Source organism: Mesocricetus auratus, unplaced genomic scaffold (assembly GCF_017639785.1).
Source record: "Mesocricetus auratus isolate SY011 unplaced genomic scaffold, BCM_Maur_2.0 Super-Scaffold_100022, whole genome shotgun sequence".
Lineage (NCBI taxonomy): Eukaryota > Metazoa > Chordata > Mammalia > Rodentia > Cricetidae > Mesocricetus > Mesocricetus auratus.
Genome location: NW_024429203.1, coordinates 5,467,563 through 5,476,261, shown reverse-complemented (window position 1 = coordinate 5,476,261; position 8,699 = coordinate 5,467,563).

Sequence of the window (8,699 nt, the reverse complement as noted above, 5' to 3'; positions counted from 1 at the left end):
GTGTATTTATATACCAACTTACCTGTATCACAGGCGTTTTTAGGTAGAGAGTTAATAGTATGATTCCTTATGACTTTTCTTTAAACATTCTTATGGCTATTTTACCCTGTTCATTCCTTTTCTTATATTTGCTTTTAACACTATAAAAATTGTCCTCTTTTGAATATGTAGCTTTGTCATTCTTGCTGCTGAATCTCACCATATTATATGACCATCCTATGATAAACTGAGAGTTAATTATGGGAGAGCAACTAATGCATCAGGTGTTGACTATGAACCAGAGAGTGGGTTGAGTGTATCCAGATATGTCTTAATTAATTCCCATGACAAATCCATGGGGAAGAGATAGTCTCATTCTATAGAAGAGAAAAAATGAGTCAAAAGAGAAATGGGCCCAAGTCTCAAAATGATGAAGTCATTTGTCTTTTGACCAGAAAGTCATATCTTGATAGCAATGTTCAGTGTTTTAGCAGGATTTCTAACATGAAAATTGACATATGACACTGGCCTACAGTATTCGTTACTGACTGTTTTAAATTCTCCCAAGGGAAGCTCAAATCTTCTGCTCGAAATGCTTGAATATCAGTCAAACAACAACATTGAACAATATCAGTTCAACATTTTATCAGGATAAAGTCAGAGAATACACTAAGTACCTGATACTAGGATCACCTTTGATGTGTGCACTGCTTCCTGGAAGATGGAAATAGTTTTGAACCTGGACAATCAGTTCAACACTAAAATACATTTTCTTAAACGTTAAACCAGGGATCCACAAACTGTCCTGGATGATCCTGGGGTCTTTTGAGCCTATAAAGTAAAAAAAAATTCACAACAATATTAGTCCACCTCTCTTATTTCCCCTTAGGTCTGCAGTATCATTTTCTAATGGCTACAGGGTGTATGACTCCTGTCTTTTTGAAACCCAGGTGATGTAGAGACATATGGAAATAGAAAGCAATACCACTGCTATCACTCAGTTTGTCTCTTTCAGTTGGAGAATAAACATTTATATAGTCAAATAAATTACCAAATAATGCTCCAAAAACTCACCTTTTAAAAAGATTTATTTAAAATTGTAGGTGGGAGTTGTATGTGATTGTGAGTCCAGGTTAGAGGCATCAGACCTCCCTGGAGATGAGGTAGGTGCTGGGAACTCAAGTCCTGTACATGAGTAGTATGTGCTTTTAACTGATGAACTCTCTCTCCAGTCCCTGGTTTGGGTTTTTAATATTGATAGTTATTGCTCAGAAAATGTCTTTAGGTTACTCGATAATCTCTCACTGTTTACCAGGGTTCTGAGACTGCAAGGCTTGGGGTGTCCATGTTGGTCACTGTCACTTGTCCTTACACTGCTCCCCTTTCTTCCTGGCATAAAGTTGTGAGCCACACCGACACTTTAGTCAGGCCTCACCTCACCCATCCAGGAGAGCATTCTCTGCAAAATATCTCCCAGGCATTAGGCTCTCCATGTCAGAGAAGTTGAAGGGACTGTGGCTCCTCAGAATGTCCCTACCAAATCTCTGATGTTCATGTCACAGTGACATAGTGATAAATTTTACACATTTGATGTAGCCAAGATCTCTTAGTTAAAGGGATTCTGGGAAAGTCAACAAGTCTACGGTCACTGGAGATGTTCACCTGGAGCCAGCAAGACTGCCCTGGGGGTGGAGTGTAATGAACAGAATTCAGAAGCAACAAAAAAAGACTTGGCCAAGATGCCCAGTGCGCCTGCTAATTGAGAGCCCTACCGTGAAGACAGGGTCATAGTGCTGGTCAAGCCAGTGAAACACAGGAAGCAGCACCCAAGAGGAGGCTGCAGGAAGCCCAAACCTGGGGTTTCTGTGAGCTGTTTATGGGAATCTACAGAAACCACAGCATCTACCTCCAGTAGCAAAGCCCAAGCTTTGGCCAGCAGATCCTGGCCCTGGAGGAGATGCGACTCTGAGAAGAAGGAAAGACTCTGGTGCTGAGTGCTGTGCACAGTTGACTCCATCCCGGCTGCAAGTTTCCCCGATGGTTCTCCAGCTCTTCCTGTCACTCCAGAGGGCCCATACAATGGATGCAATTCCACTAGCATCCTGGAAGCCTGCTTTTATGCCAGCGTCTAGCTACACCCCAAGGACGTACATTCTAACTTCCAACAGCACAAATGGGATTTGAGTTCCATTTGCTAATTTACTTGTTTAACATAGTAAATTGCCTTTGAGTGTGAATCCACATTGTAGCATCGAGTGGTCTCAACAGAAAATAAGGAACACAGAAGCATGCCAGGGTGGCAGGCCCACCATTCCAAGGTTGCTTTGACACCCAGGTCTTCTTGTGCCTGCTGAGGTCTGAGGAACAGTGGTACCAAAACCAGATCCATTTGTTCTGTGTTTTCTTGATTCTGGTTATCAGTTTCCATGGGAGCTCCTGACAGATCACGATAAACATTAAGACCCCAGTTTAAACCTTCTTCTGTGTTTAAAAGCAAAGCAGTATGAGAAAAGGAAAGGCTTGCAGCAACCATGGGTACTTGCAAGTGTCTGGGTGTGTGGCCTTTCCCTAGGTGTGACCACCAAGGATCTGAGCACTGAGTGGTCTGAGTAACTGCCCCCCCCATGTCTGAGCCTTGACTAATTCTGAGCTGAAAATGCATTGGCTGGAGGTGATTACAGGGCCTCAGAACTGAGGACTGTCATTTTGTGGCTATTTTGTGGCTGGATAGGAGTAAAAACAGATAGTCCCAGACTAAAAACAGCCTTATATGGTGGACTTTGGCCCTAGCAAGCTAGTGTTGGGTGGTGACAGGCAACAAGGGGCTTGAGAAGAAGAGGCAAGCAAAATCAGTGGCTCTTGATTAAAGTTGTAAGGAGAGAAAGCTTAGAGAAGGCCATTCATTCCTCAGCTAAGGCCAGCTTTAATGTCAGGGCAGGGTCATAGTCTCTGCCCTAGCCAAGGGTGAGAGTAGATGATGGTGGGGACACAATGGTAGACTGGAAGAGGCAATCATTTAAGACTGAAGAAGGAAGAAGGTACAGGGCAAGTCCCTCTAAATCCAGTAGTAGTGCCACAGTCATGAGCTGAAGTCTTCATGACTGCCTTAAGGACATTATTCAGGGACCTGTGACAGGGACTACAATGACCAGGATGGAAGACAGACCAAATCATGTGTCGTCAGCAAGACATGACTGTATAATATGTCTGGCCACAGATAGATTAGATATGCCTGCACACTCTTAATAGTGCCTGGTTGAAATACACTATTTCAGGATGTCTGATCACACTATGAACCATGGCATTGCATTATTTACTGGAAAAGCTTGTTTCCAGTTGTGGTGTGGCTCAGCCCTAGCACATACCTTTAATCCAAGAGCCTTCTGCTTTAATATTGTAAACAGGATTAAATAAAGTCAACCATAGTTTAAGAGGTGAAGCAAACAGTTGATTGGAAAAGAAAAAAAAACAGAGAATAATAGGGAGTCAGGGGGATGGATAGAGAGACACACAGGAAGCAGAAGGGAGGGACATTCAGGTTGAGGAGTTTTGTTTGAGATGGCATAAGAAAGAGAGCTCTCTTTTCTGGGACATTGGTGGAGGAGGAAGGTCAGCCTGGTGCTTTCTTTGCCTCTCTGAGCTATCAGGTTTTTACTCCAGCATCTGGTTCCCAAGTTTTTATTGAATAATAGAGACTTAGTGCAAAACAACAATATGTTTTCTAGATCCCAGAAGTTCAAAAGCAAGGACATTTGACAGGATAATCTGTTGTGGAATGAAACTTGTGCATTTCAAGTGGATAATGTCCTTTGAGTGGGAGCTTCCTTTCCAGTGAGATCTATGAGACTTATTTAGGATAGTCTCTGCTGTGGAAAATGAAGCATGATTAGATTGCACAGAGCAGAGGGCCATAGGGTCCTTTTTGAGTAATTGCTGATGGATTTCATACTTTCTTTAGTCCCTCTAATTGCTGAAGCTCTTGCAATATGACTTGAATGCTAAATGAATCCTGCTACTGTGCCAATATAGACCTATCTCTGGGGCCATACCCTCTCAGAGCTATTAACTCCATTCATGATAATTTCTTTTACTAATCTTTTACAAAGGGAGAGGTTTCTGGATATTTAGGTCTACATTCTATTTTAAAGCTGTATATTGTTTCCAGGAATCATTCTCAGAGGACCAATATTTTTCCCTGTCTATCACTATCATATCTTCGTCATCTTGGATATTGTACCATCTCATACTCCTTCTTGGCATTTGTTGGGTTTTTCTTAAAGTTAGAAATTGTAAGGCACTTCTACTCCTGATCCCACAGTGGTTACCATCTTGCAGAACTCTTGGAGAGATTTTAGGGATTGTACACACAGATATGTATGGTGTACCTCTTGCCTACCCTCTCAATAGTATGAGGGTCATCCTTACTGAGTGGGTAGTTTGTTATTCCTGGCTGGTATGCCACACCCCATGATATAGCTCTCCCATGATTAACTTGCCCATTCTCTGCTGATGGATATATGGGTGGTTTTCAGTGTTGGGGTGTACGTGCTGCGAGTGCCGTGTCTTCCTCTGTGTGTGTTTTGTCAGCTACATGTATGGATTCCTCTTGGGTGTGTGACTAGAAGTAGAACAGCTGGATTGTATTCCAGATGTACGCGTAACTATAGAAAGGAGCAAATGGTTGTCCAACATGGATACAGATGTGTCATTTTTGAAGCATCCTGGGCAGTGGATGAAAGGACAGACTTTAATCAAATAGTCTAGATTGTTCTCCTGGCTTCACCCTTTGGCTAGACCTCACACATCAGCCAACCTCCCTAAAATGAAGTATTCTGGCCCAGCTTCCTCATCTGTTGAATGTGAATGACAGCCAAAGCCTCATTCTCTAAGGCTTGTGGTGTGTAGTTACCATTTATAAATGTGGGCTCTCTCAGGTGTTTTAACGGGACACGAGGAGCCTCCAAAGAGGACCTTGGGGGCCCTGGGAAGCGCTACCCTCAGTCTCTTTCCTTGCTTGTAGTTGGGGTCCTGTGGACAGAGCCCAGCTGGTGCTTGTGCCTGTGTCAGGTGTCTGAAGGCTGAGCCCTGCTCCTGGGCAGAGACTCCGCTCTGAATCGGCAGAATGGGAACTGAGAATGGCTCTAGGGTGGAGTGGGTCTTGCCACTCAGTGTTCCCACAGGAGGAAGGGTGAGGCACTTTCTCCTAACAGCTGCCTTCGGGCTTCTCTTCTTACCACTTTGCGAGCTCCCCCGTGTGCACTCAGGCCCTTAATTGCTTTGGAAGAGCTAGACATTGTGTGGAGGCAGAAGCCAAGGGTATGGAAAATACTCAGAACAAAGTGCAGAAAGTGGGTGATAACAGCAGCTAATCTGGCGGCCTTTGCTTTTGAGGACATGGAAATCAAACCAACCTCTCACTTAATGTTTTAGACCTGTTTGTTTCCTAGCCTCTTTTAGTTTTTCTCTTACAGTTTTTCCCAGAGAAGGTTTTCTCATTTTTCAAACCAAGCATTACAGTGAATCACGCTGCATTAAAAATGAAAGTTTGTGCTCATGGCAACTAACAGCACCAGAAAATAGAAACACGATCCTCTATTAAAACTGCATGGGACTCAGCACCCACGAAGAGAAAAACCAACCCTGACATTTATTAGGGCCAAAATACACACAAAAGAGTGTGGAGTCACAGCCAATGGAAACAGAAATAATTTTCTGTGAGTCACAGGGCTCAGGTGGGACACAGGCACATCACTTTGGCGAACAGAAGACCCGGGGAACTGCTTCTCATTCTACCATAAAGCATAAAGTACCTTGGCCCTAAGAGAAAAGGCTAAGTTTCACTCTTTTTTTCTACATTCGGTGTTTTGTGTCCCAGCCCACCCCTAACCCCAGCACTCTGCCTTATCCTGCCTAGTCACTGGTCTACATAGGCATAGCAAAGACAACTATGAATGTGATACCATTCATGCTCTCTAGCAGATCTCAGTGGAACAGGGAACCTGAAGCCTCTGACTCTACCCCAACATCTAAACTCCACCCCTGAAAAGCTAATGTTCCACACTCTAGATGCTTTATTTTAAGTCCTGTGATTATTAATTCCCATTTCCATCTGTCAACCTGATTGGAGGACACAGACATCCAGGGCATTAGTGAGGCATACTTCTGGACTTCTCTCTCTCTCTCTCTCTCTCTCTCTCTCTCTCTCTCTCTCTCTCTCTCTCTCTCTCTCTCTCTCTCTCTGGCACTAACCCCATCTACTGCAGAAACAAAAGAAACAAAATAAACAACAAAATGCCTAGGCTTAGTCTAGAGACCAGACCATTCATACCGCTGTTAAATCCGACTCACAGGTGAGTTCAGCAGTCTCTAAGGTCACAACTGTTAGTGACAGAGCCCAAACTAAACCCTGGGTTTTCCTTTCAACGTATTGTTTTTTAATTAACCAGAAAATGTGCATCAACTAACATTTCTAAGGACTGCTCTAGGAAGACAATGCCACTGACAATATGTCAAAGATGAGCAAACTGAGGAGCAGAAAAACACCCCAGTCTTTCTTGGTGGTGGAACGTGCAAAAAACTAGCAGCCAGAGCCTGGGCTCCTAGCCGCCACCGCCCTCACTGGAAGTTAGGGTTCCTACAGAAGGGCATGTGTATGTGTGCCTTATATTCTCACTTAACGCTCTACTCAGTCTTCTGACTTGATGACTGTTGCCTGGGCACGCACTCTAGGATGACAAGATGACATGCTCTGTGGCTGCCAAGAATGGACTTGCTGTCCGCATAGGGGGAGCTCCAGATCCCATTGCCTGACAGCTCCAGAGAAGCCAGGGCAAAGTGAAAGCAGAAGGCAGCGGGGCTCCTTGCACCTAGGGCATCCAATGGGTTCCAAAGAGGGGAGCAGGAGCACAGCCTCCTGCCTTTTATCAAGAGCTATTGGAGAATATCACCACTTATTCAGGTGAGAAAATTGAAACTTTGGTTTAACTATAGCTATAAGTGGGTGGCCTGAAGCAATACTGAGATAATCAGCAAGAAGGCTTCTGCTTCCCACACCCATCACCAATTTTACTCGTATTATGTTAACTTACCTTTGACATTAATGGCCCATAGCCACCCACTCTTGAGGCAGCTTCCAGGCAACATCAGATGTCTGGTCTAATTTTATCCTTGAAAACTTGAGTCAAGAAGAATATGTGCAGAATTCTCTCTTGGTAGAAGGCAGGTAGAACTGAGCCCTGTGAGCCCTGGGGAGAACATAGTGGCTGGTGGAGAACTGAAGTCAGAAAACTCATGAAAGGCTACTGGTCTGAGTGTCTTATGCCACTGTCTGGGTATAAGAATATCCAATGCTGAGGAGGAGTATACACAGTCTCTGGGATATCCACAATACTGTCATGTAGCCTCAGTTTCCTACAATAAAATAAGGTTTCTCTTACCCCTTCAGGGAAGAAAGGACCAACAGTCCTATTGGCCAGGAAGGAGGTCTACCATAATAACCTTCCTTGTTGTGCAGCGTCACAGGCCCCAGCATGCACACCTGCAGAGATGCTGTTGACAGCCTCACAAACAGGAGCGGGACTGCTGATGACTCCCTTGGCTCCCTTTGACTCGAACATCCAAGAAGAATGAAAGAAAAGATGGCATGCGTCCTGCATGACGTGATGCAACCATCCTTCCCAGCCCAACAGGCTACCTCTTTTGCTGTCTCTCAGCTTGTTCTTCATGAGACCTAGAAGACTTCTAGTAATTTCTTGTCAATACAGATTGACCATTAGGTTCAATGCAGTCCCAGTCAAGTTCCCATCACAACAAGGAACAAGCTCTCCAAAGACATCGTCAAGAGGATGAGAAGACAGGCTAAAGACTGAGAGGAACAATTTGCAAAAGCCACTTCACATATACGAGTGCTATCCCAATATACAAAGAACCCTTAAAAACACAGAAATACAAAAATCAAACAAGCAAATTTTGAAAAGCACATGAGAACCACACATGATGAAACAGCATGTGAGAAGATCCTTCTGTCAAATTCTACTGGCAGAATGCAAATTGAAATGACAATGACATACGTGACACACCCATTAGAACAACTAAAATCTGAAATGCTGGTAATGTCAAACCTTGGGCTTGGAGGGAGAGTGTTTCGTTCACTCTTGGTGGAAACACAGAGAAATCTACTTTGGAATGCACTCTGAAGTCTCTTATAGAACTAAATGGGCTCTTATCTCATGGTCCAGCAATCATGCCAATGTGTGTAGGAGGATAGAAATCTACTCTGAACACTCCTCACACTCTGCCATAAAAAACTGCTTCCTAGAGTGTGTCACTAAGGTGAATGTGGCCAAGAAGAACCGAAGTCTCACATGGAGCCACACCCTGGGCAAAAGAAGCTAAGGAGACTAACTGACGGCTTACACAGAGGAAAGGATGAAGATCCTACATGAGACCAGCAACAGGATAGATTGTAGGCTCCTATGTACTGTGAGGCTCGGTAAGATCGGAGCTGGAGGACTCCACTACCTTCTTGGGAGACCCCCACACAGTTGCTTCTGTCAACAGCCAAGCTTATTTCCCATTCTACAAGGTACAGATAAGATCTCTGTGAGCCGCAGCAGAGTTTAAACATGCCTGACATTGTCACCTCAATTACAAAAAACAACACAGAAAGTCAGAACCTGAGGAGGATCAAGAGTTGGGACACAGGTCCAGGAGCAGAGCTT